This window comes from Schistocerca gregaria, chromosome 1, assembly GCF_023897955.1.
Source record: "Schistocerca gregaria isolate iqSchGreg1 chromosome 1, iqSchGreg1.2, whole genome shotgun sequence".
NCBI lineage: Eukaryota > Metazoa > Arthropoda > Insecta > Orthoptera > Acrididae > Schistocerca > Schistocerca gregaria.
Genome location: NC_064920.1, coordinates 945,547,910 through 945,575,535, shown reverse-complemented (window position 1 = coordinate 945,575,535; position 27,626 = coordinate 945,547,910). Strand labels below are relative to the sequence as shown.

At 41.7% G+C, this 27,626-nt stretch overlaps 1 long non-coding RNA gene across 1 annotated transcript in view; it reads left to right on the top strand.

The window, feature by feature from the left end:
- The window catches only part of LOC126276017 (uncharacterized), a 950,687-nt gene that overhangs the window by 28,753 nt on the left and 894,308 nt on the right, over positions 1–27,626 (top strand). The window lies entirely within an intron of this gene.

Genomic DNA, 27,626 nt, shown 5'->3' with positions numbered 1-27,626 from the left:
TACGGATAATTCTAGTAGATCTGTATTGGACGGTGATTGTAGATTTACTGAAATTATTCACATATTTAAATGAGGCCGAAAAGTGGATTTCCCAAATTAGAAACGGCTTTTCGTACTAAATAAATAGTGAAACATTAAAAGTAGCGGCAGTCCTATTAACGATGGATATACAGGAAATTATTTAACGTGTAATTTAAACTGTTTGTTGATATTTACACGTATGCATCGAAAAATGGAGGAAAACCGTAGAAACTATTGTTTATAAATAAACTATTATAGGTAAGAGAAAAAGGATAACAACACAATATATCTCGGAAAAGAACCGTGTGATTTGATGTATCATATGTGTATAATAGCTTAAAATAAAGAATTTCAACAATTTTCACGTTCAATAGCTTAAATGACTTCAGTGGTGTGTGAATTATGCAGAGTTTCTATTTTCTTCGGACGTAGATATTTTTCGACATCTGATGGACTTGTTACTTACTTTTCGGGTTGCGTGTGATATAAGCCGCACTTATATAATTTCAGTGTGCAGCTTTATGGAATTTATACTATTATATGCAGTGAAACTTTAACGGTTTTCTAAAGGTAGATCACGCAATTAATCGTGGTTTATTCAACCGCTTCCGAGATCTTAAGAAACTCGGTTAGGCTTTGAAATCAATGTATTATGAGCTGTGGCTTCCGATTTTTCTTTCTTCTTATTGGAAATAAACTCGTTCCTATTGGAAACAAACTCGAACTTGTGAAACTCGAGGGAAAAAAAAGGAACGTCAGTGGGTACGTGATTTTTACATAGGAAATCCTGCCTGCATTTATATTAACTATTTTTATGGAACCAATGTACATTGCGACGAATATGAGTTGGAGCTCCATCGACGAAACGTAATCAAAGTTGTAGGTGCCCTTTGAAGCGTTTGTGCTGTGTTCAGATGGTTCAAATGGCTCTGAGCATTATGAGACTTAATATCTGAGGTCATCAGTCCACTAGAACTTAGAACTACTTAAATCTAACTAACCTAAGGACATCACACACATCCATGCCCGAGGCAGGATTCGAATCTGCGACCGTAGCAGTCGCGCGGTTCCGGACTGCAGCTTCTAAAACCACGTGGCCACCGCGGTCGGCTGTGCTGTGTAATGTGTGGGTAAATCGTCCCGTGCAGTAGCACGTGGCCGCTCCGAGCTGATATAGAACTTGTGAACAGTTTAGAACTCTGATTTTCGGCGGCTTGGTGAGAGAGATTGTATTTTATTTCGTCTTCCACACCACATTTCCCACACAATTCGACAGGTAGCACAGTCCAAGGCCACCATGACGTCACATCGTCACCTTTAAGAATCGTTAATGTTTTTGATATTAGAATACCTTCTGTCGATAGCCACTTGTGAAACACGCATACAGTGTTACCTGCCAGAATTTGGCTATTACTTAAGTATTAGAATTCTTAACTTTAACATTTTCTACTTTTCTGCTGTCTCTTTACGACACTTTGGTCTCTTCCACCTGGGAGGAAAAAAACGGTGTCCACTGCTGCAAACTACGCAGCATTTTTGCTTAGGACACAGCTCATATCCATTCGCCAGCCTTACAAACTTTCCTGATGCCGTGACTTTACCCGCTACCCGGTGACATTCGTTTTCTCGGCCAGCACCGCCCCACTCTGTGGCAATGGCGGAGCCCGCTCGCTTCTGTCGCTCGTTAATTTAGATTGATCAGCTGAATTAAAACTTGAATATCTCGTGATTCGCTTCTCATATCACGTTGAGGTCTTCACAATAATTATTCTTATAAAATTCTTTGTACCGCTGGATGTGCTTGTTCTTGCTCAGCTCTTTCTTTCATTGTTTTAATTTATCCAATAATGGATGAGGAGTACGGTGAGTATGGATAGTGAGCAGACGGACACGTCTCAAGTGTATTGTATAAAGTGAGTACAAACAGGAGCTGAAGCTCTAATACATGTGGCGCTGTGTCACCTAGTCAGATCCATGTTAAAGCTTGCAGATACCGACGTACCATCAGCAGACACCCAAGAAGACCAAGTGAATTATGGACGCTGTAACGAGTTATTTAGACCATAGTATGGATGATGGTATGAAATCATATAGGAATTTTAGCCAGGTTCCCTTAATGTCACAACTATCTCATCGATGCATATTTAAACTCATCTGTGTTTAACTACAAATGAAAAATGCAATATTCTATATATTCTACAAAATAAACACAAACATACAGCACATACATAATGTTGTTCATTTCATTTGTAGTTATGAAGTTTTTCTCCCAACAAGCAATCGAAGAATTAGTTATCTGTATTTGTGAAACAATGGCTGTTTATGGTTTTATTTCTTTGAAAACAGAAGAAAGTCACGTGGGTCCATGTCTGACGAATATTGAGACGGGGGCAAAAATTAACGAAGAAGCAACGAAGTGTGACAGGCGTATTACTGGGGTGCAAAAGTCATGAATTGTTTCGCCACAAATCCTGGCGTTTTCGGATTGCTTCACATAAACGGCGTTGAACTTGTAAGTAGCATCGTTATTAATCGTTCGACCTTGTGGCGGTAACTCATAGTGCACTATGCTGTTCAAATCGAAGAAGGCGCCTTAAGCATAACCTTCAAATTTGATAGAATAGTACTTATGGAGCTTTTTTAGATCTTGGTGAACCAGAATGCTTCCATTGGGGCAACTGAGCCATAGTTTCGAAGAGACATCCGTAAACCCGTATTTAATCACTGTTACGACACTTTCTAATAATTCTACATCTTTGTTTATTCCATTTTGCAAGTCCTGAGGAACTTACATTTGCCGATGTTTTTGTTATGATTTCAACACTTTTTGAACAAATTTTGCTGTCACACCTTTCATACCCAAAAATAAAAAAAATATATGACATGAAGCATTTCATATCCCAACATCATATCGATTTCTCTGACGGTGATTCGACGATATTTTATAATCATTTCTATCACTTCTGCGACAGTTTCATCGGTTTATGATATGCTGAGGCGTCGAGGGCGCTCGTCATCTTCAACGTTTTTGCTGCTTTGAAACTTTTATGTCTGTCACAAACCCTTGTTTTGCTCGTGACATACTCATCATAAGCAATATTTTACAATTCTGAAACTTTGCTGTACTTTAATCAGGTCTTATAGCAAATTTTAGTAGAAATTCTCAGATCCATTTTTATACAAAATGAATAACCGCCTATGCTGCCAAAACATGTATAACCTTTTTGACAACCGACAGCATGCAAAATGTCCGATACGGCTAATGACTTATAGATTTTTTAGACATCGTTACCAACACAACAACGAAAAAAATCTTGCCAGTCGAGCTAATACAACACTCGAAATGACTAAATTTCTGTTGCTTTTTGAAAGGCTCCCATATAGATGAGTTAAAAGTGACTATGTGATCAGGCCTTTACACGTACTGGTCGTCACGGGGTCGTTTTGACTGCTGGTTTTGATATCATCTAGAGCAGCAACAGCTACAGGAACCTTCTTTGCAAGACTTGGCTTGATTGAAATTTACTGATTCACGTCAGATGGCTTCACAGATGGCACCAAAACAATGCGATCACAAATAAAATGTGCGAGTCTCTGTCAACTGAATTAACATTCTGTGATTCAGTAGCCCAATATCGACAACAGGATAAGGTTGGTTGGTTGTTTGGGGAAAGAGACCAGACAGCAAGATCATCGGTCTCATCGAATTAGGGAAGGACGGGGAAGGAAGTCGGCCGTGCCCTTTGAAAGGAACCATCCCGGCATTTGCCTGGAATTTAGGGAAATCACGGAAAACCTAAATCAGGATGGCCGGACGCGGGATTGAAACGTCGTCCTCCCGAATGCGAGTCCTGTGTCTAACCACTGCGCCACCTCGCTCGGTCACAACAGGATAAACTTTAACATTTACAGAGGATACTTTTGTTCGATAATGATGCGTTTGTTAGTGCGTAATTATCGAACTCAAAACACGAGATGGTATCCTAAAAGTTCCCCCCACGAATCATGGACCTTGCTGAGGTGGGTTGGCTTTGGTTTCTGAGCAATACAGATAACTGTATCGTAGTACAACCACAACAGAGCAGTTTGTATCTGTGAAGAGGCCAGACTAACCTTAGGTTCCTGAAGAGGGCTATCTTTTCAGCAGTTGCATGGGCAACAGTCTGAATGACTGACTGATCTGTACCGCGCCACCGCTACGGTCGCAGGTTCAAATCCTGCCTCGGGCATGGATGTGTGTGATGTCCTTAGGTTAGTTAGGTTTAAGTAGTTCTCAGTTCTAGGGGACTGATGACCTCCGATGTTAAGTCTCATAGTGCACAGAGCCATTTGAACCATTTTTGACTGATCTGTATTTGTGACAATAGTCAATATGGCCTTGCTGTGATGGTTCTGCAAACGGTTGAAAGCAAGGAAAAATTACAATCGAAATGTTTTTTCCTTACGTTATACAGCTGTACTGTGATGCTTAATGACGATAACATCCTTTAGGATAAAATATTCTGGGATCAGAATGGTTCCTCATTCGGATCTCTCCGGAGAATACATTATCAGGAAAAACCGGCATTCTGCGGGTAGAACCATGGGACGTTCGTCCCTTACTCAAGTAGGCACTTTAGAGAATTGAAAAAGGGGAAATCTACGTGGAAGTTAGATATAGCGGAAGTAGTGAAATGCGATAGCCGGCAGACCAGGACTTTCGCTCAAGTCAGAACAAGGTTAACAACATATCAGATAAGGAGCGATAATTCAGGAGTAGGTCTGATGATGAATAAGAAAATAAGAATGAAGGTAAACTACTATGAACAGCATGCTGAACGCATTATGACAGCCGAGATAGACAAGAAGGTGACACTAAGGTGACAAAAGTTGTGGGATAGCGACATGCTCATACACAGATGGCAGTAGTATCGTTTACACAAGGTAAAAAGGGCCGTTCATTGGTGGAGCTGATATTTGTACTCAGGTGTCCGACGCGATTATGGGCTCACGACGGGAATTAATAGACTTTGATTGCGGAATGGTAGTTGGAGGTAGACGCATGGGACAGTCCATTTCGGAAATCGTTAGGGAATTCAGTATTCCGAGATCCACAGTGTCAAGAGTGTGCCGAGAATATCACATTTCAGGCATTACCTCTCACGTCGGGCAACACAGTGGCTGACGGCCTTCACTTGAAGACCGAGAGCAGTGGCGTTTGGAAGCGTTGTCAGTGCTAACAGACAAGCAACACTGCGTGAAATAACCGCATAAATCAATGTGGGACATACGATTAACGTATCCGTTAGGACAGTGCGAAAAATTTGACGTTAATGGACTATGATAGCAGATGACGGACGCGAGTGCCACTGCTAACAACACATCACCTGCAGCGCCTCCCTGCGCTCGTGACCATATCGGCTGGACTCTTAGACTACTAGAAAACCGTACGCTTGTCAGATGAGATACGATTTCAGTTGGTAGGAGCTGCTGGTAGGGATTGAGTGTTGTGCAGACCCCTCGAAGCCATGGACCCAAGTTGTAAACAAGTCATTGTGCAAGCTGATGGTGGCTCCAAAATGGTGTGGACTGTGTTCGTTGGCAGGAAATTCTTATATTAAGCTACTTGGAGACCATTTGCAGCCGTTCGTGGACTTCATGTTTCCAAACAATGATGAAATTTTTGTGGATGATAATGCCCTACGTCACTGGGCCACAATTATTCTCGATAGGTTTGAAGAACATTCTGGACAATTCCAAAAACTGATTTGGACACCCACATCGCAAAATATGAATGCCATCGAATATTAATGGAACATAATCGAGAGGTCGCCAGCAGCCTAGCCGCAGTAATAACACCGGTTCCCGTCAGATGACCAAAGTTAAGTGCTGTTGGGCTTGGCTGGCACTTGGGTAGGTAACCATCCAGGTCTGCTGAGCGCTGTCTGCAAGCGGGTTGCACTCAGCCCTTGTGACGCCAAGTGAAGAGCTACTTTACTGAGAAGTAGTGACTCCGATCACAAAAACTGACAACGGCCAGGACAGTAGTTTGCTGACCACGTGACCTTCCATATCTGCATCCATTGACGCCTGTCGGCAGATGATGACACGGCGATCGTCGGTACTGTTGGGGCTTCAGAGTCCTGTTCGGATGGAGAAGAGTAATCGAGAGGTCAGTTCGTGCACAAAATCGTGCACTGGGTACCGTTTCACAATTTGAACGGCTATAGAGGAAGGCAGCATGGCTCAATATTTCTGCAGAGGACTTCCAACGACTTGTTGAGTCCATGTCTTGTCGAGATGCTGCATGATGCCGGGTGAAGGGAGGTTCGAAACATATAAGTAGGTATCCTATAACTTTTATCATCTCAGTGTAAATGCCAGCAAGCTCTGCACATGATAAAGACAGAAAGAGTGTACGATAAGATAACGGAATGCACTGAGATAATTAAAGGAGATGAAAATTCAGTTGTGATGAGTGGCTGGAGTTCGATAGTAGCAAAAAGGAAGAGAAAGAAAAATAGAACAGACTGTGTCAAAGAAATGTGCAGTAGAACTTTGCGCAGAGCATAATTTAATCTTCGCTAACACGTGAAAGAAGGTTGTGTACGTGGAAGAGATCTGTGGACATGGGAAGGTTTCAGATACTCGTAGATTGTATAATGGTACGACAGATTTCGAAACCAGATTTTAAATTGTAAGACATTTCCAGGGGCAGATGTATACTCTTACCATAATGTTCGGTTATGAACTGCAGACTAAAGAAAATGCAAAAAAAGGTAAAACGTTAAGGATATGGGACCTAGATAAATTGAAGGAACCAGAGGTTTCTGTGCGTGTCATGGGGCACCATAGATAACATTCGACTGCAACAGGGGAAAGGAATACAATATAAGACGAATGGTAGCTTTGAGAGATGAAATAGGGAAGGCAGCAGATAATCAAATAATAAAAAGACAAGACCTAGAAGAAATTCATGGATAACTCTGAAGATGGTGAATTAAATTGACGAAAGAAGAAAATATAGAAATTCAGCACATGAATTAGGTGAAAGAGAAGACAGACGCCCAAAAGACTAAATTGACAGAAAGGGCAAAATGGGTAGACAGAAATGGCCAGAGGACAGATGCAAGGCTCTAGAAGCATTCAAACTAGGTTAAAGATATAAGCCGCCTATAGGAAAATTAAGAAGAGCTTTGGAGAGAAGAGAAACAACTTTATGAATATCAAGAGCCCATGTGGAAAGCCAGTACCAAGCGGAGAAAGGGAAGCTGAAAGATGGAAGGAATATATAGTGTGCCTACATAAGTGCAACTAACTTAAGGACAATCTTATAGAAAGAGAAGAGGAAGTATGGGAAGATGAGATGGGAGGTATGATAATACGAGGAGGATTTGACAAGATACTGGGAGACGTCAGTGGAAACAAGGCCCCTGGGGTATAGATGTTTCCCTCAGAATTATTGAGATCCTCAGGTGAGCATGGCATGACAAAATTATCACATTTGGTTTGCACAGTATAGACTACCGTCGGTATACCAGCAGGCTTAAGGGACAATGTAGCAATCCAATTCCAAAAAAAGGCAGGTGCTGACGGGTGTGGAAACTACTGACCCATCAGCTTAATGAACAATAGTTGCAAAAAACTGACGCGAATTATTTACAGAAGAACGAAAAACTGCTAGAGGAGGAACTCAGGAGAGATCAGTTTGATTTCCGGGGAAATGTAGGAACACGCCGTGCAATACTGGACCTAATAATATGTTAGAAGAAAGTCTGAAGAAGGGGCAAGCTACGTTTACAGCATTTGTAGATTTAGAGACTGCGTTTGACATTGTGATCTGGAATAAAATCTTTGAAATTCTGAAGGTAGCAGGAATAAAACACAGCGGAGGTTATTTAAAACTGCAGTTGAAGGAGTGAGGGGCATAGTCGGGAAGCAGTGGTTGAGAAGGAACTCAGAAGGCTTGTAGCGTTTCCCCGATGTTACTCAATATGTACTTTGGACAAGCTGTGAAGGAAACCGAGGAGAAATTTGGAAAGGAAACAAAAGACAGGGAGAATAAATAGAATCTTTGCCGCTTGCCTATGAAATTATAGCTGTCAGAGACGGCTTTGCAGGTGAACTGAATTGAAAGTGTCTTGAAACGAAAAATTTGTCAATAAAAGTAAAACAAACGTAATAGAATGCAGTGTAAGTAAATCAGATGATACTGAAGGAATTAGATTAGAAAATGAGGTAGTAAAAGTAGTAGGTTAGTTTTGTTATTTGAGCAGCAAAGTAACTAATGATGACAGAAGCAGAGGTGATGTAAAATGCAGGATGGCGACAGCAAGATAAGCATTTCTGAAAAAAGAGGAATTTGTTACCACCTGACACAAATGTAAGTGTTGGGAAGTATTTTCTGAAGATAATTGTTTTTGAGGTTAACCTTGCATGGAAGTGATCCCTGGACGATAGGCAATTCAGATACGAATATGGGAAAAGTTTTTGAAATATTGTGCTAGAGAAGAATATTGAAAATTAAATGTGTAGATCGAATAACGAATGAAGAGGAGCTGAATCGCATAAGTGGGGGGAGGGGGGGGGGAATTTATGAAACAACTTTACTAAACGAAGGGATCGGCTTATAGGACACATCCTGAGGCATCATGGCAACGAAAGGAAGTGTGGATGGTAAATTTATAAAGGGAGACTAGGGCTTGAATACATTAAACAGATTCCAATACATATGGATTGTAGTAGCTGTACAGATTTGAAGACACGAGTACACTACAAACTAATATGGAGGGGTGCACAAAAGTAGTCTTCAGACTGAAGACGAGAATAAGAACATCCTAAAGTTCTCGAAATTCTAATTTTGAGCGCAAATGGTTATAAATACAGCTAGGTTCTCCCCATACGTCGTTTCTGAGTTTCCTTATTCTTGTTTCTGTAAATTTGCGGTTTTGGTTGGCTGATCTGAAAGAGCAGCGGAACTGAGTAAAAAGTTAAACTTGAGACCGCCGAAGAAGCGCATCAAATGTTGAAGCTATTCTTAGGAGATAAGCCTTTGTGTCAGACACCGAAGTAATATGTATACAAACGTTTCATAAAAATGGCGAACATCTTATGACGTTAACAACCGTTCCTGTTGGTTGTCAACTGGCATCATACCCGAAAATTTTCAAAAAGTAAAGGATCTGATCCTATAAGGTCGTTGACAGATCACCTGTGAAACACCTTATAGTACATATGAACATATTCTGTCAGAACAATTGAACACGAGAAAGACTGCGGCGAAGCTAGACCACGACTGCATCAAGATGATCAGAAGCAACATCACGTAGAAGACTACAGGGAACTAAACCAGCTGCCTCAAGACGATCCAAATTTTTTTCAGATGTTATCCCCGGTGATAAAAGTTGTGTTTATGACTACTACCTTAACAGTAAGCGGCAATTGTCGCAATGGAAGAGCACTTCACCATGGTCACAGACGAAGGCCTCGGAATCTTAATAAAGACTTCGCCCCTCTCTGCCAGAAGCAGAATAAAGAGATATACCGCGATGTTCTAAAACAGAGGAAATGAATAGAATACGTCCACAGAAGTGGCGTCCGAAACGACTGGATACACTCCACATACGACCTACATTACTAAATTCGCGTTCTTATTACGATAATTATGCACGAATTTTAACAGTGTATTTTAATAAATGCTCACACCACGTGATGACACTGATTTGTTGGTACAACCATGTGAAAGTGAAAAATGCCCTCATGTCCAAGACGAGTTAAACGTAGATAAAGAAGGAATAATCATTTCCGTATCTTTGCTGTTATCTCGGGTTGGTTCGGTGTGACCTTACAGCTGTAAGCGTTGTTGATAAGAAAGCAGAGGACTGGTAGATTTTAAGGGTATTACTCGCCCCACCACACGTCTATGAAGGTAAATACATTTACATCATCAGTAAAAACGTAAATTCATGTATTCGAGGTACAATGAGTGATCGATTAAATTTCGAGCGTGCAACCGTAGGGACCCGATTTCTTCTTCTGATATTTCGGCCGTATTCTTTCGTCCTTCTTCCGAGTGAACCGATATTAATTATTCTTCACCAGACGCATTTCCACTGCTTCCGTCACCACCAAGTCCCAAAGAGTTAGGTCTGCGTTAGAATTTTGGCGTTATCATGTAGCGTAGAATAACCGGTGTCGATGTAACGCTCTGCCTCAGCTGGTCTATAGGCTTTTAATAGTCGGATGTAAATTCAATATTCTTTGCTTCTTCCATGGATTATACGTGTCGTCTTCCGATGTATGAAAGGCCACAATTCTAGAGGATATTGTAAACCCTAGTGTTGCGGGACATCACGTCACCTTTGACGAACCTCAAAAGTGATGCTGTCTTCGGTGGAGGGCGGAAAAACGCTGTAACTTAGCGCTTTGTGAGAATTCGAACTATTTTTGACGACATGTTTCTCATAATTATATGCCAGGAAATCTATGGATGTGAATCTCTCTGCGTCGCATTCCTCATTACCTAAGTCACCTTACGTTTTATCGGTGGCGCTTTATGCATATGTTGCGGAGACTACCCATTTGCTCCAAAAACTTCTTTCAAGTGTAGATGCTCATCCTGCTCTTGTCAGAAATGATTTGTGAACAAAAGTTCTGAAAATATACTTCGTCCGGGATGGCTGGTGGCACCTACTTGCATGTAAACACATGTCCGTAAGAGTCGGCTTCCGATAAACAGCAAGTCACGAAGTGCCATCGTCTTTGCGACGAACCAGTATATCTAAGAATGGAAGCCATCTCTCCCTTTCGTTGTCCATTATAAACTGAATATGTCCATGGATGAAAGTAAGGTGGCATAAAATTTCCTGTAGTCTATCCTCACTGTGAGGGCACACTTTGGTTCACAGAGCACACTCACTTAAAAGGAGTTTTTGAAGCAAATGCATTCCCAGTTGCGGACGCCTCCTTGCAGGAGAAAAACCTTTAACCTGATCTCTTAAATAAATCTTGCTGCCGGAGGAGCCTGGTTTCTGTAATAGGAAATGCTTTGTTGTAGCTAGTTTCATCTAAGTTCCTTTAATGAAACTTCTCCCTAAATCTGGTATTTGTTCTACTGCTTTGATTTTTTCTTGTCAAAACCGTTTCCTGTCTAATATTGCTTATATTTATCTCCTGCTCTTGCTGAGGATGCGAGATGATCAGCTTAAAACTACTGTCAGTAACACAAAGCATGTGAGCTTTCTACCATAATGGTGTTTGTGAAAGGTATCGAGTAGTGGAGCTATATCTGTTTCAGGACACTGATTTACGACCCTTATGTAAACAAACTACACCTGTCAATTTCAAGGCCACCCCGTCCCTTTCCCCTTTCCCCAAACCCCTCCCCTCGCCCCTCTCATCTTGGGTAGCCACTCTTTCTGCATGTAATATCTAATTTATGACCCAAGATGGCTGCCAGATGTTTTTTAGATAACCTTATCTTAATTAGCATAATTTGGCCAATACTACCAAACTTGGCTACCCATGATAAGCCTCACACCAACACATTGTAGTGGCCATATAACCCACTTCAAAAGTGGCGTGAAATTAAAAAATGTAAATGCAATAGCATTTCCATTTATTTAAAGCAATTTCGAACATTCTGGCGCGACGTAAAATGATACACTTTTTAAGAGTGTGTGTGCAACCACCTTTTTTTAAACAAAGTATACTCATACTACGTAACAGCTGCAATATGGAGGTGTTAGGCGTATTTTTTAAACAAACACAACATTGTTACATACCAGTTACGCAAAAACAAATTACGTCATAGCACTGGTTCCATGTTTAACAACTATTCCAGGCGTTTTTGTATATGGCAATGCTGTATCACGCAGTGTAGTATAAAGGAAGGTACCAATTACATCTTTATATAAAAGAAACAAAAATGAAGGAGGGCCACATCTGCAGTCTACAAAACGCCCGCTTTCACAATGCGTCTGTAAGTGTGGCAGCCTCACCACACCACAGGCTACAGGCTGAGTGCTGACAGACATGTCTTCTTGCAGTTCGTGATTTTCCACTCACTAAAAATGCTCTACAAGAGTACCATGTGAGTGCTATGCTAGACATACAACAGCTAACAGAGCACTTAAATAAATACAGATTAACTGCTTTATCAGCATCAGTTAAGTGTCTTTTCGAGGAATCATGGCACAGACCTGAGGCATTCTCTGGCTGGGCTGCTGTATAGGAGTGGTTGCCAGTCTTACACTAGGAACACATTCTGCACTCTCTCTAGCTTCTTAGTCCTCTGTACTGCTTCCAGTAGTAAGATGTTATTAACATTCCAGCAACCTGACTATTATCACTAGCAAGGTTCTCCTGTTCATAGCTCAACAGCATTTGGATGCGAACTTTAAAAGGATGAAACTCTGTACATTGACCTCACAGCGCTACGTTGATCACACTCTCTTTTTAGATGTATGATCGATATCTGCAGTATATACATATATATTTTACAGTAAACCTAGAAATTTTTGTCTTTACATTCTAAAAGTACATGTGATATCATCTCCTTCTTATATATAGTGTAATCTTATTTGACAGAAAGTTCTTACATCGTTCATTTGACCCACACACTGGTTGCCTGCCACTGCTATGCAGTCTATATTTCAAAAATAAAATCATGACTGATAGTAGAAAATAAAGTTTAATTGGCACCCTGCCACTGACAAATCTGCAATTGTGCCACTTTAATTTTAGTGCAGCACACATGATAGCAGTTGGCTGAAATGTACGTGATAACTCTTTATCTAAAGCACAGTATGGCCCATACCAAATACCACATGCAATTTCGAGCTGCAGAGCAAAGCGCTACACTGTCGATAGCAGTTGGCTAAAATGTTTATGATGAACCATAATTTACACATTCTTTAAAGCACTGAATGATCAGTAGCAGTTACGACACAAATTTAGTTATTAACACACCCCACCATCAATTTATCCCTGTCATATAATTACCAAAAGAGATCAGAGGCATAATACAGGTTTCACCCATTACACTAAGAGGATATCCTCAAGTCATCTGTGGATTGTATAGTAAATATATATTTCTAAATAACATCTATATGTATACTGATCCAGTGAAGTATCATCATTATTGTGCTATATGACATTGTTTAGATTACATGGAAAGGGAAACTAAATCCTATATTTTATTGGCATGACACTTACCAGGTGTAACAAATCTGTACTAAACTTACTTCTGAAGACGAAAAACGTCACTGGTTACGAATTGTAGGTCTGAGCCTCTAGGTCGCATGTGCACAGGAGCATTGACTGTTTGTCTGGTACATAGGTTAGCTTAACAGTTGTTTTAGACGGCTTCTGACATCCATATATGTAATTCCTCGGCTGGTTTCTCATCTCTGCATTAAATGGGATTCATTGGAAAAAATACAACGTAGTTCGCGTGAAACACTTTTAGGTACATTTAGGATATGTGGTGTTAAAGGTAGACTGCATGATAATTATACTGTTTTCAATTTATATCTTGTGTAGAAACTGTGGAAATAACATAAGAGAGATTAGATACTATGCAGAGGCATACTGTCACTGTTCCATTGCTCAGTACGTGTAAATGGCAGAAGAATCTCTAAAATCCGTACCAATTACCCATCACAGTGGGTGCAGTGCTTTGCAGTGTATATATGTAGACGCAAATGGGGCGAAAAGTTATTTAACTCTTGCTTAAAACTTCTAATCTACATTACTTGTCAATATTACAAAGAACAACAAGTTTACAAGATTCGTAATCTACGTATATAGATATATAGGATCACGCCAAGTATCCTTAGGCTGAACCTTTGGTGCAAGTGAGGATAAATTTGTGGTGACCAACCTGCAGAAAAATCTTTTTACAACAGTTTTAAAATTAAAAGCACATAATTGTTCTAACACAGGGTGAGCATAAGTTTTGAAGGGACAAGGGTGACACTTTTTTTTTTTTTAACTGTGCATCCATCTCTGCTATGAGTGATCCATACTTAGAAAAGAAAATCGTGACCTGCAGTAGAAAAAAGCTTATTTTACAAACAAATCCGTTAGTTATATTTCGTACCAAAGACGAAACTTGTGCTGCACATGTCATGCTTTACTCAATGTGCTGGAGGTTTGGTGCAATGAAACAGTTTCGACTGAGATGCTTTGCTGGATCCTTCTCAATACAACTGTATACACGATTACTAAAGCGGTAAGCACGCAAGCTACTAGGTTGTGTGCACCCATGGGTGGAGCACATAAACTTGTTCCTTCAAATGTCCCCACAAATAAAAGACTGTTGGCTTAAGTTCCGTGGAACATGGGGGCCAGAACATTGGACCTCCAAGACCAATCCATTTCCCTGCAAATGCTTCATTTAAAGAATTACACAAATTCATTTCAAAGTGTAGTGGTGCACCACCATGCTGAAACCATAGCTGTTGCTGGACACTAAGTAGAAAATTTTCTAATGTGTCAGCAAAAGTATTGCAAAGAAACGTACGAAACAATGGGGCATTCAATTCGTCCAGCAACAGGTAAGGGCCCAAAGGCACTCCCATGATTCCAGCCCATAGGCTTATGCCAAAGCATGCCTGAAAGACACATTCACAGTTGACACACAGTTTGTGTTCCAACCACTAATGGCTTTTGTGCTGGTTGAAAATACCTTTGTAAGTGAAGCTAGATTTGTCAGCTCATATCTCGTTATTTATAAAATGTTCATTATCTTCCACTTGGTGCAATAGCCATTCACAAAAATGTACTCATTGAATGTGGTATTCTAGCTGCTGGTGTTGAGTTAACAAGTAATGATATGGATGAAGTTCTTCAGTGTGCAACATTTCAACAAGCAGTCTTCAAGATATCTGGAACTGCCTTGCAGTATCACGTGTATTTCACCAAAGTAGTAATTCTGGACATATGGAATGTCGCATTGTCCTGCTGGAATTGCCCAAGTCTGTCGGAATGCACAAGGGACGTGAATGGGTGCAGGTAATCAGACAGGATGCTTAAATGCGTGTCAACTGTCAGAGTTGTGTCTAGACGTATCAGGGGTCACATGTCACTCCAACTGCACACGCCCAACGGTATTACAGAGCCTCCACAAGTTTGAACAGTCCCCTGCTGACATACAGGGTCTGTGGATTCATGAGGTGGCCTCCATAGCCATACACGTCCATCTGCTCGATTCGATACAATTTGACACGAGATTCGCCCGACCAGACAACATGTTTTCAGTCATCAACAGTACAATGTTGGTGTTGACGTGCTCAGGCGAGGCGTAAAGCTTTGTGTTGTTTAGTCATCAAGGGTACATAAGTGGTCCTCTGGCTCCGAAAGCCCATATCGATGATGTTTCGTTGAATGGTTCGCATGCTGACACTTGTTGATGGCCCAGCACTGAAATCTGCAGCAATTTGAGGAAGGTTTGCACTTTTGTCACATTGAACAATTCTCTTCAGTTGTCGTTGAACCCGTTCTTGTAGGATCTTTTTCCGACCGCAGCAGTGTTGGAGTTTTGATGTTTCACTGAATTCCTCATATTCACGGGACACTTGTGAAATGGTCATATGGGAAAATCCCCACTTCATCGCTACGTCGGATATGCTGTGTCCCATTGCTTGTGTGCCGACTATAACGTTCAAAATCGTGATAATCTGCCACTGTAGCGGCATTAACCGATCTAACAACTGCGACAGACACTTGTTGCCTTACGTAGTCGTTGCTGGCCACAGCGCAGTATTCTGTATTTGAATACTCATGCCTATACCATGTTTTTGGCGCTTCAGTGTATAAATTTGAGTCAATTGGAAAAATATACAAATGCCTGAATTCAGACTGTGCTGAATAATACATCTGTTAACCGTATACACATAAAATCCATAGAAATGGAATGTATGGTCACCCCGCTAGCTACCAGTCCCTGCTCTTCAGCATCAGTTCAGAATTCGACTGTGGGCTGTACCATTGCCGTGTTGCGGACATACAAAGACCTACTGCAAAGTACAGGAGGTCGCTGGCTTGCCTTGTGCTACGCTGTAGTAGCGACATACCCGCTGCTGTCAAGTCAGCATGCTGAGTCAGCATATCACTGTATAGCACCCAAGGAGTTATCATGTGATAAACCTCACTCCAAACATTGTTCCCAAGGATAGGAATGGTAGAGGAAATGTACTTTATTTATGAAACAAAACAAACGAAAAATGTACTTGTAATCCACTTCATGCCCATGTGCTACCAACCAGAAAGCTGGCTTGAGGATCGACTTACACCACTGGTCGTGACACACAATGCATCTCCGATCTACAGTAAATCTTTCCGAGAAAGGCACAGGGCGAGATCATGCTCATGCCTTTGGAGGCAGCGCCTGTGTAAAAACAGGTGGTAAACCCCACCTCTTCCCCTCTTGTTTCTATGATAACAGTAATACAGTACTTTGTCGGGTTCCCCCGCCCCCTCCTCGTTTTCTCTGTAGAGCTTTTGCGCGATCCTCATCATTGGTGCTACATTTGCAGTAATGAGGAGACCATCACAGCGGACTTAGCCTACTTAAAAATGGTGACAAATATCCAGTAGTGACGTTCTATACTATCGCTGAAAACTTTAACTTACATATAGTAGGAGTTAGTATCCTCAGGTTTGGATTCATTTGCATGATATTAAGGAAATGGACTTCATCATCTGTGAAAGGAGTGGTCTACAATACACCTATTAGCAGACCTTTTGTTTTATGTTTTTGGCAGCTTCGTCTTAACTCTGTCTCTAGACAGCCCCTTCATTCCACTATTAGAGCATGTATATGTGGTGTCATTCCTCTCCTATATCTAGTGGGCACATTATAAGTCTTAAAACATCCACAACATTCCAATTACTCCCTGTGTATCAAACTTCTTGTTTTTCTAAGTGTATGTGTAGTGTCAGCCCTCTCTTACGTATCCAGTTCATACGCAGCAAATTTCGATTGCTTCCTCTGTATCAATAAAGATATTGTGTATTTTTTCCCATATTTTTCAATGTTCTGCATTGTCTTTCAATATTTTCCAGATTTTTTCATATTTCGCAATATTTTGTGTGTCAATGTACAAGAATATTTATGCTGTTACTGCTTACCCTACCAGGTTTTTTTAGCATCCAACAACGATTTGGATAGGCTCTGCACCAAGCCAGAGAGAATCTACAAAAAGTCTGCAAGGCCACTCGTACCTATACGGTTTGCAGTGGAGGTTCTAACAATCCTACCACAAGAAAGGTCAAAATTTAACAACGATTGTGGTGTTGCTCACGCTGCTAAATACTCTATTTTCGGGCAACAACTAAGTTGTTATGTGGCTGGTGTCATTAGAACACAGTTAATAAATTCATTTCATGTAATAATGAATAAACTGGGCACTCATCTTTTCGTGTTTCCAACGCTGGTCTCGTTGTTAAATCATGGCTCAATCGTCGAAAATCTAGGTGGTAATGATTCCAAGCTCGGATGCAAAAAGGCCTAGGTTTTATTCTGCTATATTCAAAAGTTTTGCATATGCGCTTCAGAAACCAGTCTTGAAGATTAAACCTTTCAAAGTTAGCACAATAGTGATGTAAAAAAAATAATCAGCACTTCGAATTTAAGTTACACTTCCTTTTTATTGCTTTTGTTGCAATATCACGTAACACACAAAACATCACTTCACAATAAAATACAAAACATACCTGAAAACATCTTCCGCACAGTCACTGTGAAAGTTCCCCCCAGGGGGTCCACAACTCTTTTGTGGCTACGTGCGTAGCGAGCATGGGGCCCCCCTCACCTCCGCTCCTTTCCTTCTCTTTCTCCCCCTCTGGGAGTATGTTTTGTGCCTACGTCCAGAGACAGACGCTCGAAAATGTAACACATTCTTCGCTTTCTCTGCTTGCAAGTCTTCGTCCTTCCTTTGTCCTTCTCTTTTCCTTACCTCTTCTCTTTACCCTTTTCTCCGCTGCAGCGTTTGAGACCTCTCTTCTTTCCTTTCCCTTTCTTTGTTTTTCCCTTTCTCTTTTTTCCTCCCTGTGGCCGACCCACGCATTTCCATGCATAGCTGGTGATGGGGTAACATGTAAATCCCCGCCTCGGGTAAGACACAGGTAAGACACGTATGTACCCTCTGGTAAAGGCCATGCCCAGAGAGGGGTGATTACCTGAGCTGATGCCTTCCGAAAGTGCCGATTGGTCCCTCCATACGTTTCTCGGGAGGTGTGACCTGAAGTGTGAACAATCACCTAAGGCGGAAGCGCCCTCAGAGAGGGCCCCCACAAGGGAGGAGCGCGCCATCAGAGACGCTGGTAATCATGGGGGATACTTCTGCAATGGTTTCCTTGTCTTCTACTATGTCTGCTCACAAGCATAAGTTCAATGAGTCTCAGCCACAGACAGTTCTTCCATCGGTGCCACAGTTCCTTGTTGTTTCTCGGTCTGACGAAGGTCACGACTTCTCCACAGTCAACCCTTTCATTATTCGGAAAGGTGTCGACGCAATTTGCAGGTTCTGTAAAGTCTTGTTCCAGATTACGAAATGGCACCTTGTTATTAGAAACAGTCAGTGCCCTCTAGGCACAAAAATTACTGCGTACGTCACTGATACATGCCTTCCCTGTCTGAGTGGAAGCGCACTGCACTTTAAATTCCTGAGGTGGGGTCATTTATACACGCTCCCTCGACGGATTGTCTGACGAGGAAATTCAACACTACCTGTCTGACCAGGGCATAAAGTCTGTTCATCGATTCATGAAAAGGGTTGACATGAACATCGTTCCAACCCGTACTGTCTTCTTGACATTTGACAGAGTTCAACTGCCATCGAACATAAAGGCGGGCTATGAGATAATTTCCATTCGCCCTTACATCCCAAACCCTACGCGTTGCTATCGTGTCAGCAGTTCAATCATATTAGCCTGTCCTGTTCCAATCTGGCCAAATGTGTTATGGGTGGCAAGGATGCCCATGAGGGTGCTTGTCCACCTCCATCCCCTTGTTGCATCAACTGTATGGGTGACCACGCTGCTTCCTCTAGAGAGGCGCACTGCTGGCGATCGCTGGTGGCAGGAGCTGCTCCCGAACAACCTATGGATCAGGATCTTCTGCCTTCGGCTGAATGCCATTCCGCACTGTCGGTCGCAAGGTCTGAGCAGTCGTTGAGTTTAGGGCAACCTTGGTCACATTCTTCCATTTTCTGTCCACCCTATGTCCATTATCCATTGGAATATCCGTGGCATTCGAGCCAGTCGGGATGAATTGTCGATCCTCTTACGATCCTATTCGCTGGTCATCTTCTGTCTTCAGGAAACAAAGGTGCGTCGCCACGACCGCTTTGTTTTCCCCCATTTTCAGTCAGTCCTATTTGATCTCCCCTCTGTTGAAGGCACTCCAGCACATGGAGGACTCATGATTCTTCTCCATGATACTCTCCATTATCACCCAATCCCCTTAAACACTTCCTTCCAAGCTGTCGCTGTCCGTCTTTCCCTTTCTGGATACACCTTCTCTCTTTATACTGTATACATTCCATCGTCCACGCCAATGGCACGAGCTGATCTCCTTCATCTTCTTGGTGAGCTTCCGCCCCCCTATTTGCTAGTTGGGGACTTCAATTCCCACCACCCACTTTGGGGATCTCCACATCCTTGTCTGCATGGCTCACTATTGATAGACGTCTTCCACCAAGCGGATCTTGTTTGTCTCAACACTGGAGACCCTACATTTTTGTCTGCCTCCACGACAAATTTCTCTCATTTGGACCTTTCGGTCGGTACTGTTTCGCTAGCTCGGCGCTTCGAATGGTTCGCCCTTGCTGATACACACTCGAGTGACGACTTTCCATGTGTCCTTCGATTGCAGCCACAACGGCCATATATGCGCCCGTGACACTGGAAGTTTGCCCAAGCGGATTGGACACTTTTTTCGGCTCTAGCGACATTCGATGACTGTCACTTTCCTAGCGTCGACGATGAGGTCACTCATATTACAGATGTTATTCTTTTAGCTGCGGAGCGTTCAATACCTCGCAGCTTCCTTGGTGGAACGAGGCATGCCGTGACGCAATACGTGAGCGGCGATGTGCTCTTCGAGTTTTCAGACACCATCCTACTTTGGCCAACTGTATCCGCTATAAGCAGTTCCGTGCGCGATGCGTCGCGTCATCCGCGATAGCAAGAAGGCAAGCTGGGACTTCTTCACTAGCTCATTTAAAACCTTCACTCCCTCCTCGGAAGTTTGGAGTCGGATTCGACTGTTATCTGGTACGCCTAGTTTCTCCCCAGTCTCTGGGCTCACTGTCGCGCATGATACGTTAGTAGACCCCGTCGCAATTTCTGACTCATTCTGTCAACACTTTGCTGAGATTTCGAGCTCTTCAAATTATCCGCCAGCATTTCTCCCGAAGAAACGTGCAGCGGAAGTGCAACCTCTTGCTTTCACCTCTCAAAATCGCGAAAGCTATAATACTGTTTGCTCCATGCGGGAACTCCAACATGCCTTCTTCTCGCTCCTCCGCCCCAGGACCGGATGGTATCCACGTCCAAATGTTGCTTCATTTACCATACCATAGTCTGCGTTACCTCCTTCGCCTTTATAATCGAATTTGGACCGACAGTACTTTTCCCAGACGATAGCGGGAAGCTATCGTCGTTCCTGTTCCGAAACCTGGAAGGGACAAACATCTCCCCTCTAGCTATCGCCCCATTTCTCTCACGAGTAGTGTATGTAAGGTTTTGGAGCGTATGGTGAATTGCCGTTTAGCTTGGTGGCTGGAGTCCTGCGGTCTTTTAACACCTGCCCAATGCAGTTTCCGAAAGCATCGTTCTGCAGTTGACCATCTGGTTGCTCTCTCCACTTATATCATGAACAATTTTCTCCGGAAACGTCAAACAGTAGCAATATTTTTTGATTTGGAGAGAGCATGCGATACCTGTTGGAGGACAGGCATCCTCCACACTGTTATATTGGGGCTTTCGAGGTCGGCTGCCCCTTTTCCTTCGCAAATTTATGGCAGAGCGCACATTTAGAGTGTGGATGAACACTACTCTCTCCCGTACCTTCTCCCAAGAAAACTGGGTACCCCAGGGCTCTGTGCTAAGTGTTGTACTGTTTGCCATTGCCATAAATCCAATTATGGATTGTCTCCTTCCTGATGTCTCGGGCTCCGTCTTTGTGGGCGATTTTGCGATCTACTACAGCTCTCAACGGACCAGCCTTCTTGAACGACATCTTCAAGGATGTCTCGATCCTCTTCACTCTTGGAGCATCGAAAAAGGCTTCCGCTTTTCTCCCAGTGAGACCGTTTGTGTTAATTTTTGGCGTCGTACGGAGTTTCCTCCATCTTCCTTACATCTAGGACCTTCCGTTTTCGGACGTCGCTAAATTCTTGGGTCTTATGTTTGACAGAAAACTGTGCTGGTCCTCCCACGTTTCTTATCTTTCGGCCCGCTGTCTGCGATCGCTCAACACCCTTCGTGTCCTGAATGGTACCTCCTGGGGAGCGGACGGAGTGGTTCTTCTCCGCCTCTATCGCGCCCAAGTGCTCTCGAAATTAGACTATGGAAGCATAGTTTACTCCTCTGCTCGGCCGTCTATTCTTCGGCGTCTCGACTATATCTATCCACCACCGTGGATTATGTTTAGTGTCTGGAGCTGTTTACACCAGCCCTGTGGAAAGCCTTTATGCTGAGACTGCTGAACCTCCGCTGTCTAATCGGCGAGCTGTCCTTCTGAGTCTTTATGCTAGACATCTATCTTCCATGCCTGCTAATCCGGCCCATGACTTTTTTTTTCGACGCCTCCTTGGATTTAGGGTATGCAGGCCGCCCTTCCTCCCTACTACCACCGGGAGTCCGCTTCCGTCAACTGCTCCATTCTCTTTCGTCCGCTTTCCTAACACTTTCTTGACAACTTGGGTTACAGCACCGCCTTGGCTCCGTCCCCGGACCTGCCCGCTCCGTGACCTTTGTCAGTTTTCCAAGGATGATACCCCTTCACTTGTTTATCGTCGGGCATTTGCTGCTCCATGTGCACAAATGAAGGAAGCCACATTTATTTACACTGATGGCTCAAAAACATCGTTTGGTGTAGGGAGTGCCTATATTGTTGGCGACGCCCCAAATCGATTTCGGCTTCCCGACCAGTGTTCGGTTTATACTGCGGAGCTTTACGCTGTCCAATACATCCGTCGCCATCAGCGGATACAGTATGTTATGTGATCAGATTCTCCTTAGTCTCCAAGCTCTCTACCCTGTCCACCCTCTGGTCCACCGGATTCAGGACTGCCTCCACTTGCTCTCCTTGGGGGGGCGTCTCTATGGCGTTCCTCTGGATCCCAGGACACGTTGGTATCTGTGGAAATGAGGCGGTCGATATAGCGGCCAAGGCTGCAGTCTCCCTTCTTCGGCCAGCTATTCACATGATTCCCTTCCCCGATCTACGGAGTGTTTTATGTCGTCGTGTTGCTCTTTTATGGCACGTACATTGGTCAACACTTCTCAATAATAAATTACGGGACGTGAAAGCTCTTCCCTGTGCTTGGACCTCTTCCTCCCGAACTCGTCGTCGGAAGGAGGTAATTTTAACTAGACTCCGGATAGGGCACTGTCTTTTTAGCCATCGACATCTCTTAAGTGGCGATCCCCCCCACTCTGTCCCCACTGCTCTCAGCTGTGGACTGTGGGACACCTTTCACTTGAGTGCCCCTATTTTACTCCGTTACGCGCCCGTCTACAGCTGTCGCCTGATATATCTTGCATTTTAGCAGATGACATGCATTCAGCCGATCGCGTTCTCGAGTTTATTAGTGCCAGTGAGATGACGTCAGTCATTTGAAGCTCTTTTTGGGGACAACCAACCCCCTTCTATAGTGGTTTTTTAAGCTTTTCTTCTGTTTTTAGTTTCTCCAATTTGAGTTTCGTTCCCATTGCTGCTGGTTTCCAGTTTTGTTTTTTTACCTTTTCCTAAGTCACAGATAGGGCGCTAATGACCGTAGCAGTTTTGCGCCCTAAAACCATAAAAAACTGTTAAAGTTCACATTTTATAAGCTAACTACAATATGCGTCTTTCCAACATGACGTCAAAGACTTGACTTTTTTAAGGTCCGACTCTCTAACTACTAACTAATAATCGCTTACGCGCCCAAAAATCAGAGTTACATGTACATCAAAGATCATAGTGACAAAAGAAAGAATACACTTAAGAGTAATATCATTGCAATGTAAACATATCGATGTATCACAAATGAAATCAAATCTGAATGTTGTCTCAGAAATATGTTAAGTAGTTAACAGAAACATTGTAGAATATCGCTGGTATCGAGAGGTTGAGTTGAGGTGCCGTAATGGTTGCGTAATTCAAGTACCATTACAAGGTGGAGTGCTGACTTTAGTTGTCTTAACTATTGCTTTATGTTTACTGGTTCTTACAAAATCTAACTCCATAGCGACCTAACAACGATAACATCTACTTGCACCCCTTCATATTTTGATAACACAGAAGACAGCCCAACAACATCTGTCAAAGCCTTGTGTGTTTATACTCTAGAGATACAAGATGTAAATAATAGTTGGAAATAAAAATGTTCAGAATACTGTCCGTGGCTGTCAAAGCTTCGTATATACACACTATGCAGCCATGATGTGTGTAACACATGGATGGAAATAAAGTTGGACATGCTGACTCTATCCTATTCTAGCCACACGTAGCCAGACTGCACTGTTTTGGTTTTTTGGCTTATCTGAAAGCGAATCTGGAATAATGATACTCGTTTCCCCAGGAAAAAAGAACGAATATCAGGCCTATAACACAGTTATGTGCACACATTCATTACAGAGGTAATTGTTTGGTAGTTTTCTTCCCATGGCAGCATTTAGTACAATGATTAGGGTTAATGAACATCAATTTAGAGAAAGCCACTATTATGTAAGGAGTGTTTTACAGCATTTCATGTTTCCACAATCAACAATAGATTTACTGCTACGTTATGTTTTCCGAAATAAAAATAAATGGATATCTTATAAAGCATTCCCAAGCCACTGTTCTGAAAGACAGGAGACTCCTTTATCGATGTTATTGTTTGTTATCTCTTTAGAATCATTAATCTGTACAGTCAACACCTACATACAAGAACTACACGATGGTTTACAGTTAATGCATGTTGCAATAATACTTATGGAACCCCAAGTCATCATAAAAGTTTCAGAGGGATACAGATTTCAGAATTTCACAAGCAACAACAGATTTACTGTTATCTAATGGTTTCTAAATCACAAATGGGTATCTTAAGAAGCATCTCCAATCCAATATTCTGTCAGATAAAGGTGTCCTTTACCCATCATAAGTTAGTATTGTCAGCAATCGTAACAAGCAGTCAGTCAACTTGAGAATGTAGCCGTTATCTGGCTTTAACGTTCACAATATCAAGGAGAGGGTGCTGCTTTATGCCCAACTTTTGTAAACGTAGTAATCTATTCAGTTACTTTATATTTCAAAATTTTCAAAAAGAAATTGATTGTTTTTAGTGAAGTCTTCTACCAGATTCTATAAATGTTTTGAATTTTCCAGTTTAACTTGACCCAAAAATTTAAGTCTTTTTGTATATCATTTTTCAGAGTGAATATCATATTCAATACTTTAGGGTTCTGTACCCTACAAAACACAATATCTTCTTAAAAAGTATGCTGTGAGTAAAAGTTAGCAACAATTAACTAAACTTGTATTTTTTTTAATTTGGTGCGGTGGTCATAGTGTGCCTCCCTCCTCTTTGGTAATGCACGTTATGAAAAATAGATCGGTAATGTAGCAAATACACTAATGGTGTAAAGAGGAAATGGCTGAGGATTTGCTCCTTTTGAGTATAACCTATTTATATATATAATAACTAAAAATATATACAAAAGGAGTATAATTTATAAGATTTCGAACGTCATGTTTGTCTAAGTCTTTTTACAACAGCCAACTTTCATGTTCACCAATAGTACTACTAGAAGAAGAGGATCAAGTGATGTTGCAGGCACTTTGTAGTTTCTAGCTGGATTGGCAAAGGAATGTGATGGCGCACTTGGGCTATGTAAGCTTACAATATGATAGTATCAGTTCTTCAGACGATATTGTTATTTACATCTGTTACGTAGATACACCCTGGATCTTTCGGTACAGCTATATAGGAGCTTTGCTAGTCGCAGTTGCTCAGTATGCAAAGCAATATTTCCATCTTGCATCTTTAGAGTATATACAAAGCTGTGACAGTCAAAGTTGCAATGTATTCTTTGTTATTAGCATACGAGAAAGTAAAAATGCATGTCATTGTTGTTAGGTGGTGATGGAGTGATTTTTAGAATCAGTCAGCATAAAGCTAAATTTAAGAAGCTATAAGTTAGCACTTCATCTACACATTAACGCAATGCACCAATAACTGATGTTAAACAATTAGCATAATGCGATATTTTAACAAATACAGCTATACCTCAAGTTGACCAGTTTCTGTAATGCATTATTTAACAACAAATATGTACCAAGTATTGTCCCTGTATTATTAATATGTGATGTCACTATATGGCTGCTCCTAGTAGACTTGTAAATAACCTATATCTCCTTACATGTGGGTTATTCTGTATCAGCAATAGGCACACCAGAAACAAACGTTCATGAGGGAAAAACTGAAAGTCATTTCAAGGAAATATAAAAACCTATGACTATATTGCAATGATCATATACATTTCCTCTAAAATGGTATAACAGACATAAAAATTCTGTAGTGAGACAGATAATACCTAAATTACATTTAAGGGGTGACAGTTTCTAAAGCCACAACACCATACTGTGACCAAGTGTAAATCATGATTCGAAGTTTAAGCATGATAGTCACAGTTCAGTGACTTGGCTATTAATCATATGTTTCAGCAGTAGCAGTATCAATGCTTGATAGATTCTATACCCCAAATGCAATTCATGTGTAAGGTAACTTCATCCATATCAGCTTCACCAACCATTCTGCCATTCTCATCAAAAAGTGAAAGATCAACCTCATCCAAAAATAATTGGCATAATATGCCGGCAGTAATATTTGCAACATTCTCCAATTAGCTTGGGTAAGATTAGAGTTCAGTGCTCGTTAGCAGTATTTGGTCAACCAGAAACGTTTGTTTCATGATGCATTTCATTGGTGCACCTGGTATTAGCCTTCAGGCTAAATGAAGATCTGAAAAACAATATAGAATATTGCAACTTAAGATGGCTGACCAGTCAGGCAATTAAAAAAATGTTAGAGTTGCAGAAAATCAGGTTGGAAGAGCAAATTACAATGTAAGGATAATGGGCACCATCAGATGACACGCATGATCATTTTAACACTTTAAAATAGGACAGAAAAGATGTAAATATATATACGTGGTATCATCTCCACAGACAGGTAAGAAAATGTTACGCGGGAGGGGATGAAACTCAACTCCAAAGGTTGCATGTAGCATAACAATCTGATGATATTCAAATAAAGAGCACAGCTGTATGTATATATCTATCACCTGAAAGTGTTGCTACTTTGTCAGAACTAGTATATGAAGACGTAATAAAGAATTTGTGCTAAAACACAGGTGCAACAGAGAATGTATCCCCTATGAATTTTAAAAAATCTTCCTGAGCAGTCATCAGAAAAGTGTTCACGGAGGTATCGAGGGTGAAAGAATGCTGTGGACACACATACTCTGCAAATACACCTGAAATAATCGTACTTATTTCGCCAGGGAAAAAGAATTATAGATTTCAGGCCTGTAAATCATAGCGGCAAAATTGAAAAACTAACCCTTTTGACATCCACTGGCCAGAGAATACCCAACAAAAACATTATAGATGTAATTTGTTCATAGACTTCTTCCCATGGCAGCATCAGACACAAAATCATTAGGGTTACTGAGCATCGTTTTATAGAAAGCCGTCAGCACCTAATGGTTTTCAAATTACAAATAAATGGATGTCTTACCAAGCATTCCCAATCTAATATTCTGTCAGACAGGATTGTACTTTATCAATGGTATTGTTTGTCATCTCTTTGGAACCATTAATACATACAGTCAACACTTACATACCAGGACGACACAATAGTTCACCATCAGTATCTGTTACTATAATATTTGTGGAACCCCAAGAGATCGTAAAACCTTTGTACATGTACACATTCGCAGATCATCAGAGAGAACCATAGCACATCATCCATAACTGCGTTCGCCCACCCACAGTGCTGTGCTGATAGATCAGGACTGCCTCCACTGCTGATTTGCCAGAGCCACAGTAGTCATACACTGAAGGGCCAAAGAAACTAGTATAGGCATGCGCATTCGAATACAGAGATATGTAAAGAGACAGGATACAGTGCTGCGATCGGCAACGTCTATATAGGACAAGTGTCTTGCGCAGTTGTTAGATTGGTTGCTGCTGCTACAATGGTAGGTTATAAAGATTTAAGTGAATCTGAACGTGGTATTTTAGTCGGCGCAGTAGCGATGGGAAACAGCATGTCCGAGATAACGATGAAGTAGGGTTTTTCCACTACGACCATTTCACGAGTGTACCATGAATATCAGAATCCGGTAAAACATCCAATCTCCGACAT